Source organism: Dipteris shenzhenensis, chromosome 29, assembly GCF_047967505.1.
Source record: "Dipteris shenzhenensis isolate YYH24624 ecotype China chromosome 29, Dip_SZ_1.0, whole genome shotgun sequence".
NCBI lineage: Eukaryota > Viridiplantae > Streptophyta > Polypodiopsida > Gleicheniales > Dipteridaceae > Dipteris > Dipteris shenzhenensis.
The window spans coordinates 332,748-343,984 of NC_141624.1; positions in this window are offsets into that span (position 1 = coordinate 332,748).

The following is an 11,237-nucleotide window of genomic DNA, read 5'->3' on the forward strand; positions in this document are numbered from 1 at the left end:
GCAACTGTCATTCGTCGCAAAGATAGAAGGCAAAACTTGCGCAGCTCATCGAGGAGTTCGTCAACGAGGGAATCATGATGTACGTGGCCAAGAACATTTCTTACATGCAGGCCCGTCACACTCTGGGAGTGTTCAACTTCACCATTCTCAGAATAGTTCCACAAGGCACACTGCGGACGTCTTTGGAGAATGCCTTCACACAGCAGGTGTCACAACTAGGATACGGAAAGAAGGTACACAAAAGCACTTGCACCAGTCCCGCATCTGTTTATGTCATGCCCCAGCTATTCTAACTTCCCATCTGTTTTCACTCAAGCGTCTGGAGTTTTGCACTTCATTAGCTTGAATAATCCCTTGGTCGAATACCACTGCAATGCTTGCAGAGGAGCACGAGTAAGTTAGGACCCCGTGAGGCCTTATTGCTACAACTATGACAGCATACAAATAGTTCTCCAAGTGCCATGCTTGAAAGGTTGGTCACGCTATGGGACGGCAACCAAGTTGCTTTGCAACTTCATGGCATTCATGTAGATGAGATCCTTAGTCTTCATTGTCCGTTCTTGGAATACCATAGTCGAAGCATCATTGCGATAAGTTCAATGTTGCTTGACAAACACCCAGTAGGAGAGTTCTCAGTGAATAGTTCAGGCTACGTCACAAACTTTATAAAGGCTACTTAGTCATGCTACGCTGCATAGCTTCTTCTGGTTTGTACATACATGAGCTTTCCTTGCTTTTCTTTCTTTCCTGTCGCATAGTTTGGTGTGCCTTTGTACATACCCGCTCCCAAAGGCATATGTAGCCTTCCCTTTGTACAAATCACCATGCTATCAAATAAAGGGGGGAAAAACCTATACAAGTCACAAAACGGTTTGCAGCTCGCATAGTCTTTTTGCAAACTTTGCAATACCAAATGGATTTAAACATCGACATCGGAGCTAAAAAGATTGATTGGAACCTAGACTTCCTTGCGTAGTTTCCACAAAACACCGACACGTTGGCTTGCCTCCGCAGCTTCTACCCTACCAGCTAGCACGCAATAGTGGCAGCAATAATAGAAGGGGCTTTTTCTACATTGACGTTTGGGCCTGACATTAGAAGCTACAATTTGCAGCTAAGTGACTTGGACAATAACATGGCTCATCCAGAAGGCTTGGCCACCTACTACTCAAAATTGTATAACTAATTGCACGAGGAAACATCACGGTCTTTCACAGTCTTCACGTACAATGAATGTTCACTAGCCACAACCATGAAAGTTCAAGAAAGTTGAAACATTAGGGGAGAATTGGGGTCTCAAAAGGGCCTCATAAGGAATGGATTAAGAAATGGATTAGTCCTAATGAAAGGGCCAAGGTAGGTCCCAAAAAGTCCTAACCCCCCCTCATCTAGGTAGGCTAAGCCCACAAGTGACCCCACCTCTTACACCTCTTACACAACTCTTACTCCTAGGTGGGAACCAAAAAATTCAAAATTCAAAAATTCAAAATTCAAAAATTTGAATTTTGAATTCCCTCCCTCCTTCTCCCTCCTCCCTCCCTCCCTCCCCCTCCTCCCTCCCTCCCCCTCCTCACTCCCTCCTCCTCCTCCCTCCTCCTCCCCCTCCCTCCCACCCTCCTCCCCCTCCCCTCTCCTCCCCTCCCCCTCCTCACTCCCTCCTCCCACTTCCTCCTCCTCCCCCTCCCTCCCTCCCTCCTCCACGCCTACTCCTTCTACCCTCCCCCTCCCTCCCTCCTACATGCCTGCTCCTCCTACCCTCCCTCTCCCTCCTCCTCCACTGCTGCTCCTCCTCCCCCCTCCCTCCTGCTCCTCCCTCGTCCCTCCTTCCTCCTCCAGTCCTACTCCTCCTAACCCTCCACACCTGCTGGTCTGGCCCCCTTTCCACCTCTTTAACTATTGGTCCTCCCTCCCCCATCCCTCCTCCTCCTCACCCTCCCTCTTCCTGCATGCTGCTCCTTCAAGCCTGCATCTCCACACCTTCTCCTTCTCTACACTCCTTTAATTATGACACCATTCGAGGACGTCTCCAATAAGTACCACGTCCACTTAGAGTTGGAGGCTGAATATGCAAGCACACGTAGTCTAGGATTGAGGGGAGCTTCCAAAATCCACAGTCTTCATTTGTAAGGAAAGAAGCATCTCGACCTTTGGGTAGAAGGATCCTTGTATCCTTTAGATCTTGCCAACCAAAAGAGCCCTCCTTTCCATACAATGCATGAGCTAGTTCGGTTTGTTGGCAATGGACATGCGAGGTTGCTTGGTTATTGCAATCGGCTAAACAATGCTGAGTCAATGACTATGCAAGCAAGCGAGATGCGCAGAGCCCAAGTAGAGATGCTAGCACATTTAGGAAATAGCACCATTGTTGCAATGCATAACTCTATGTAGGATCTTCAAAGGGAGAACTAGGATCTTTATGACAAATCCAAAGCATTGGACTTGGAGCGACATAAATTAGAAGAGTCACTCTGTAAGCTAGCTGAGTCCAAACAAGGCTTGGAAAGATCTATATACAATGAAGTACGACGAGCCATAGAGAAGGAACGAGAGAAGGCAGAAGAACGAGTGCAAAAGATGAAAGAAACACCTTTGGGATTGAAGGAGAGGAAAAGAAGGTACTTACATAACATGGATGCATTGGCACCCACTGGTGGTGCTAAAAAGAGGAGAGTTCGAGCTACAAGGTTGGTTATCAAATGTTCCAATGAGATTACACTCTTTTGTGCTATACTATTTGTGACTAAGTTTTTATTGTGTTCTTCTTTAGGAACTTCATGGAAGATGTGATGCGAAGAATAGACGGGGATGATATTGACTGTTCATATGCTCTAGCTAGTTTATTGAAGTCAAGCGATGTCATTGGGATACTAAGGGACCCAAGACACAAGTGCCTACGTGTGCAAGTTGCTGAGGAGGTGATGAAGGACTTCAAGGATATTGTGGATGCAAAGGAAATGCTTGTAGGTTGTGATACTACCGGTGTAAGTCGTGAAGCTTACATATCTATTTTCAAAATTTTCAAGTCTACTATTTTGGGAAAGTACAAGAAGTCTACAGTGCCCCTACCCACACCTTGGTCTATGAGATGTGCACGGCAAGAAACAAACCAATGTGCAAGAGAAATGCTTGGAGGGTACCATTGTGTAAGGGGCACAGTGACTTGGAAGAGTAAAAATAAATCTGGCTTGCAAACCTTTGAGATGAATGCTTTCAACAATGTCTACTTAGATGTTGAGAAACTGCAACAAGCAATGGTCAAATTCTATGGCATCAGAGAAGATGGTAAGAGGAAATCCATTATAGCATTGCACTTTACTTAGTTCATTTCCTATATCATGTTTATCCTAACGATTTTTCTCTTTTGTTATACAGATTGCCATGGAAAGCTCATATTTGTCATCAAATTGGATGAAGCTCAATTGGTGAAAGAACACAAGTTAGAGAGAGTCAGCATCTGCATTATGAATAAAGCCTTAGCCTTTGTTCAAGGGGATGAAGAAGTAGAGCAAGATTTCTCAATGCAATCAGAGAAAGATATATGGTGGCTTGCAGCATTTGAGACTCCAAAAGAGTGCCATGAGACATTGAAGTGGCTTCTAGATAGAACAAGAATCCCATCAACCATCCGAAGACAAGAGGAAGGGCAAACATTGACAGTTGATGGCCATGGAACCTTTCAAGTTGAATGGCATCTTGCTAGTGATTTGAAAACCCTCAAGTGCTTGCATGGTTGTGATACAAGGGCAAATGCAATGAACACATGTCTTTATTGCATGTGTTCACAACGTAAGCAAAAGGCTGGCTTACAATGGGAGAATGGCATTCTATCTTGTAGCCAAACGCAAGCTCCAAATCGCACAAGAAGGATCCAAAGTGGGATCCCATCTTGCCCATCCCACTTGAGAGAGTACACATATGTACTTTACACGCAGAACTGCGTGTACTTGATAAGTTATTTTTGCATCTTGTTTATGCTTGGAATTTAATTCTGCAAGAAGTATCCGCACGGTGCATTGTAGAAGCTGAGAAGTTGTTGTCAAAGATGGGATTCCATGGAGGACATGTCAAACTTAAGGAGGATAAGAAAATGTCTAGGGCAACACAGAATCTTCCTGCAAAAGTGTCCATGGGTGGAGGGAAGGCAAGGAGATTCCTATCGAACCACAATCTTGGCAAAGACAAACATACATTGTCTCAAAGTAGTTTGGGTTGGGAATACTAGAAAGAATTGTGTGAATGCACAACCAATAAGGCTTCTCATCCTCAAGTAGCAACTTTGAGAGCTAAAGTATGGACAAAGGTAGATGCATTGATAAAATTGCTTCGCCAAGTTCAAATCGATGAGATGTATTATGAAAGGTTCAAGATGGCTGTGAAAGAGTTTATTCAATTAATGGTGAAAGCATGGGGGGAGCCACACATTATGCATTACATGGTAATCTTGGCACCATTGTAATATTTAGCACTTGCTTTATAAACAGTTTTTGTTGCTGATTTGATTATCATCATGTTTTTGTTGCTGATTTGATTCTCATCATGTTTGCGGCATATTCTCTATGCACACGGACCATGGTTTGTACAAAATTGGGGTCCTTTGTCAATTTGGAATACACAAGGCATGGAGAAGTCACACTATAGAGCCAAGGCAGCCTACTTCAAGAACTCAAGGCATGGTGGTGGTGTCACTCGTAGCAATGCATTGCATGAGATGTTCGACTAGTTTTTTAGATGTTTACTAGGAAGGACTTTGAAGTCTGAAAAGGCAAAGGCATCAGAACTTGCAAAAGCAGTTCAAATTGTATCAAAGAATAGAAGGCATAGTGCTTGGAAAGCATCCATAAGGAGTTAAGGAGTCGCACGTTGGTTGCAAGCTAGAGTGAGAGAAGGGAGTAGATGGGTCCAGTAGCTATGGTGTAATTGTATACAAATATGAAATAAATATATTACTTATTTTGACCACAATTTGTGTACTCACTCTTTAATATCTTCCTTATTTTGACCACAATTTTTGTACTCACATGACGTTGGGGAAAGTGGGGACATGGTGAAGGAGGGGGGAGAGAAGGGAGGGGCATGGGGTGGGGCAAGGGGAGGGGTGGAGTGGTAGCAAGGGTGGGGGGAGGGGGGGATGGGGGTATGGGGGAGGGCGACGGGTGTGGACGAGGCAAGTAGGGGGAGGGCGACGAGGGTGGGGGGGGTTGGAGGGGTTATAGGGCAGGGGCAGGGGGCACAATGAAACCCTAAATGTAATTAAAAGGGATGTCAAAACATGATGGGCCCTTTAAAAAGATAAAAAAAACCCTAACTCTCATTATTCAATGGCAAGAGTGAAGAACACTGCTAGACCCACTGGACACCACCTCGACGCTTCCTCTCTAGCTCCACCACCTCCATGGCATCCGCGCACACAAACCTATCCAAGTCCGCCGGTGGCGCCTCCTCCAACTCTCGTGAGCCCTCCCCCAACTCCCCCAAGTCCCGTGAGCCCACTCCCCAGTCTCCTGAGCCTTCTTCTCCTCCCAAGTCCCGTGAGCCCACTCCCCAGCCCCAAGAGCATGAGCCTTCCCCTTAGCCTTCTCCCCAGCCTTCCCCTCAGCCTCAACCTCAGCATGACCCTCAACCTTCCCCTCAGCCTTCCCCTCAGCCTCAGCCTTCCCCTCAGCCTTAGCCTTAGCCTAACCCTCAGCCTTCCCCTCAACCTTCCCCTCAACCTTCCCCTCCCCATGAGATCCCTCTCCCGATTGAACAAAATGTGTTCGATAACCTCCCAGATATAGAGAGGCTTATTGAGGGTCAACAGACTACCAGGAAGAGCACCATCTTCCCTCTCCCAAAGATACAGCCCATGGCAGAGATGACCCCTATGCCTAGCGAGAGGAGGACTCGGAGGAGGACCAACATAGACAGGAGCAACGGAAGAAGTTCAAGGAAGACAGGAGGTTGTGGGAAGGTGTTCGGGTACCTGTAAAGCCCCCACCAAGAGTCAGGAAGCCGTACCAAGCAAAACCAAGAGCGTGGGCCCAGAGGGAGATCATGCAAATGCAGAAGACCACCAACAACTTGAGCCCGCGTGCTCCCTTCCAACGTGTGGTACAGGAGATCGCACAGGGATACAAGGATGACGTGCGCTTTAGCACAGGAGCTATGGGGGCACTCCAGGAGGCTACAGATCAAGTGACCAAAGCTCTGTTTGAGGATGCCAACTTGTGTGCCATCCATGCAAAGCGCGTCACGGTCATGGACAAGACATGGCTCTAGCGAAGCGGCTACAGAGTGACCCAAGTTTGAAGCCCTAGATTCTCTTGCAAGCCACTCTTAGGACTTAGGCCACCTCTTGCCCTTGAAGGCACTATCTTGTATCTAAGGCCCAAGGGCTGATTTTTTTAAATAAAATATATTGACATCCTCTACACTATCGCATTGTTGTATATTTTCCATTTCAATGCTTGCAGTAAATGATAATTTTAAGTTAAGTTTTGAATTCTGTCAAATCCTGAAGGAATTTCACTGTCATGTAGAAGGGAAAAGTGTCCGGCATGTCACCAGGACCCCAGAAAGCCCAAAACCTACCACGGCGCGAATTTGGGCATTCTTGCAGGTGTCGGACACTTTTCCTTTCGTGCAGTCTAGAATGCCCAAATTTGCGCCATGGTGGGTTTTGGGTTTTCTAGGGTCTTGGCAACGTGTCGGACACTTTTCCCTTCTGCGCGATGGTGAAATTCCTTCAGGATTTGATAGAAATGAAGTCTTGATACCTAGAATTGGTGAAAATGATACTAAACTGGCTATAAATTTATTAAATTAACACAATTAAAATGATGGAGAAAATATATCATCAACGACTTAAACAAAATACAATGGAAATCATGACGAGCAATGATGACTTAAAACAAATAATAAAGACATGTAGTCATGTATCCATTTAAATATATGTTTATATATACAAAAGGCCTCACAAGCTATCTTTCTTCTTAGCTAGTTCGACTACATCAAGAATAGGGGTCTTTGAATCCCCTAGTGGATTCCTAGATATAAATCTAGCTGCAACAGCACTAACATCCTTCTCTCCTGCTGCCAAAGACATAGTTGTTGCTGTCAATGCCCTACCATGAATGTTTGATTTGAAGGCATCGATAGCAGCCAGGCGGTGTACCAAAATGACTTTGTCGGCATTCTGAGTAATGTTGGAGTATCCGATAGCGCGCGACAATGCCTTGCACTTCAGCAGCTTTGAAGGACCTCGAGGAGAAAATTTGCCATAAAAGACCACGATATGCTCTATGACTTTGCCAAGGTAATGGGCCAAAGAATGATCTCGCCCAAATGTGCTGCGAACATTACCCCGTTGAGATGAGAATTCATCAAGCTCGAATGCATCCTGCAACAATTCAACAAACATTAGAAGACCGACAAAAGAAATTATACTCAAAGAACATCAAAATAAAAAATATTGTTTGAACTTACCACTACAGCGTCGTCGGCTTCTATCCCTTTCTCATTTGCAATGTTGATGGAACAGGTGCTATGTGATGTTCCATTTGGGAGGTGGACGCTTTCTCTTGACCTGTGTTGGAGGTGGAAGCTTCTGCATGAGAGGGTTGTGCATCATATACGGACATGTATGCATCCCTCATTGAAACCAGCATCGTCAAAAAAAAAGTCTTCCACTATCTGGTCTTCGATACCTAAAACCTCGGGATCTTTGACACTTGTGTCAACATTGAACCTCGATAGGACTCCGAGTGCCTCATCCTCTCGTAGTCCAAAAAGAATCTCTATGTCATGGAGGAATAATTACTCTTCTCCATCGATGATGAGGGGGGACAAGGACCATAATTCTGAGTCTGGGTCAACGGTCTCTGATGCAAATTCTTGCTCTATTGGGGGCTCTTGAAGTAGGCTCAATGCTTGAGCTGCTTCCATCTCCTCTGTTGGATCGTCAAGACTCTCTTCCATGTAGATGTCCAAGTCTCTAGTCTAAGGATGACCATCAGCAGTTCTAATAGAGGGGGTGCTAGACGATGAGGCTTCTTCCTCTAAATTTCCTTCTTGGAGAAGGAAGATGAATGTCATCTCCCATGAAAGGAATTTGGTGCCTATATTTCCTGTGATCCCTACATCCAGGATGTCTTGAACTTCGACTGGGTAAGTCAAAACATCAAGCGACTGAGTTCGAGCGAGCCCAAAGTTCGAGCGATGCTTATGAGGAACTTTGTCTAAACCTATAGGAGCAATAAATTTTTACTAAAAATGGTTGAATCTACATGACACTATTACAGATTGTTTTTAATTATCTTTTGTATGATTCTTGGCAACTTACAAAGATTAAACTTACTATTAGATAACTCATAAATCCATGCAAGTCAGCAATCATTAAATGAATACCAAAGGAAAAATTCTTGGCAACATACAAAGAGAAAACCTATTATTCGATAAATAATAAATACATGCAAGTTAGCAATCATTCAATAGATACAAAAGGGGAAATGCTACAATGTCTACACCTCGAGGTGATCACTCAAAATTATGTAAGGTAGTATGTGAGTTGAAGGGGTTTTTTAATTTTATGGAGTTACATACATGGCAACAATAGTCCTACCGATGATATAGAAGCTCCTCCTAGCAAAATCCCTCACAAACAGCTATTTGTAGCTCATCAATTTTTATGCTACCGACATGATTTGATCCATTTTGTACACAAAATGATCACATGAATAAAATGTTTAAACTATGGAACTAATAAATTATTGATCACCTTATGACCATGATAATGCTAACTAAATATGGATCACCTTCATATGTCCTTGACCATGTATACACCTCTAGGATGGAGGGAGGAAAACAAGGACCCAAACTCTAAATGAGAAAAATCCATGGTCATAATTAAACATAGAGTTTGATAAGGTCCAACTCTCATGAAACAAAGATAAGTATAAACTTTCTAAATATCTAGAATTTTGACACTTTAACATGATAAATGTATTCATTCATATCATTCCGATCGTTTTGACTACAAACATGACCATATTTGAAGTCTGATTGACTAAGTTATGGCCCAAATAAAATTGGCAAGAGGAGCCTCCCAAGAATCCTCCTACCATTATTTTTTTTCCTTGAAAATGGAAATTGCACAAGAAAAACACATACTTTGACCCCTTTCTTCCACCCCACCATCGTTGACCCTTGAAAAACATTGCCAAACATTTTCAGAAATTGTTGTTTGTCTATAAGACAATTGATTACTCACACAATATCATGGGTAGGACAACAACCGTAAAAGTAAGCAATGCATGCTACTTTTTGAACATAAAACATCACACTAGAATGTCAAAATTTATGAAATTCCTCGCTTGAACACAATCGCTCAAATTCTAGTAATCCTCCGACAGGGGAACCCATCTCTTTGAAGTGTGGTCAAGTGTATAGGCAAAATTTGAGAAATTATCTGCATGTAAAGGATGAGATCTAAGAAGTCATCCTTGGCTCGCATATATGTGCCTAGGACATCGAAAGTCCTATCAAACACTAAAAATAGCTCTTCCTCATGATCTGCAAATGCAGTTCGTGAGATGAAGTCATGGAATGCAGTTCTAGCTGAATCCATGGCAAATAGCAATTGATGGAGGGAGTAACTTCTGAGATCCGTCTAAGGCCACTGTGCATCTAGCCCTCCAAATTTGCCAAGTAGTGATGCTAGCCAGTATCTGCCAAGCGTATCCCCATCAGCATGTACTAGTCTATAGCGGGACATAGGAACATCCTCTAGAGAGCAAGTGTCGACTAGGTGACGTCGAATCAAAATGGACCAAGAAGCATCTTGCCACTCAAAGATGATCTGAGGCCTCGACAAGGAGAGCCAAGCCACTAATCCCAACATCATGAAGAAATGAGAAGGAGCAAAAGTACTGAGAACCCTAGCAATTCTCATCCAAATGGCTCTTGCATGCCTATAGTCCCATAGACAATGATGAATCGACTCAATAGTAGTAGACGAGCACCTAGGACAAGAGGGGTTTGCCCCAAATGTAGAGCTCCACCTATTCACTGCAATCCCTCCATGAATAGAAATCCAAAAAAATAGAGTGACCTTTCTATTTCTTTGAGATCTCCAAAGCCTCTGCTAGAAGACCCTTTGCAAATCAGCAGAAACCTGATAACTCTTCCAATGAGGGGCCCATTAATCATAAAATCCCCAAATTTTTTGAAAAACATTTACCACCATGAACTGAAAGGAGAAAACATTAAAAGAAATAACATTTTAATTTAATTTTCCATCATCTTTTGAAGCAATAACTAGGATTTAACAGACAAAAAATTAAATGTTGCACTAGTCAAACACATTGTTAGCAAGCTTCAAAGTTGCAGGAGGAATGAAATTGGCACTATGCATGCACTTCTCCACATGGTGGTTGATCTTACCACCATTTAAGGTAAAGTAGAAGGACTCTGACATGCCGTCCTCCATGACCAATAGGTGTTCTCGCACATCCCTTAAAGTCCATTGCGATGTGACATTCACATTCTTGACATCTCCCTCTTCAACATCAATAGACAAACTTACCCCCGTATTGTTTTCATCATTAGAGTCTAGGGGAAGCCACCGGCCATTTGTTTTCTTCCAGCGCCTGTATTGAAAAGCTAAATACAACATTTGGTGTGACAAATGGTATCTAATAACCATAGTGTCTTTACGTGCGTGACATTGAAACACATCACCCTTTTGGTCACCTAACCTGGTTCCCCAATTCATCCTAAGTAAATCTTCAAGAGCATTTTCATCTACACACTTGCAGGACCACATAGTTTTTGTTCTATGAATATGTATATTCTGAAATAAAGAAGCAAAAATGTGTAGAGGCATAAACCAAGATAACCTTGCCCATTTGGATCCAAATGTAAACTTCATGGCCATGCCCACATCCTTTGCAATCTTGTCCTTGTACGATTGCAATGTCCTCGAGTCCACATTGCTGCAATCCATGTCTTGAAGTTGTGGTGGTGCAATGGTTTGCAGACGGCCATAGCTTGATGATGTTGTTGGAGTGATGTATGTTGCATTATACCAATACAGATTCTTCATTCGCAAGGAGGCCAACTTCTCCCTGGCATGCGTTTGCTTACCTAAATCCTCATGAATCGCAATGAACTTGCCTATGAATGATTCAATTGGTTCCCACTCCTTGAGGTCCAAAGGGAAAACATCTGCCGCCATGAATGAGAGCTCTTAGAAACCAAAC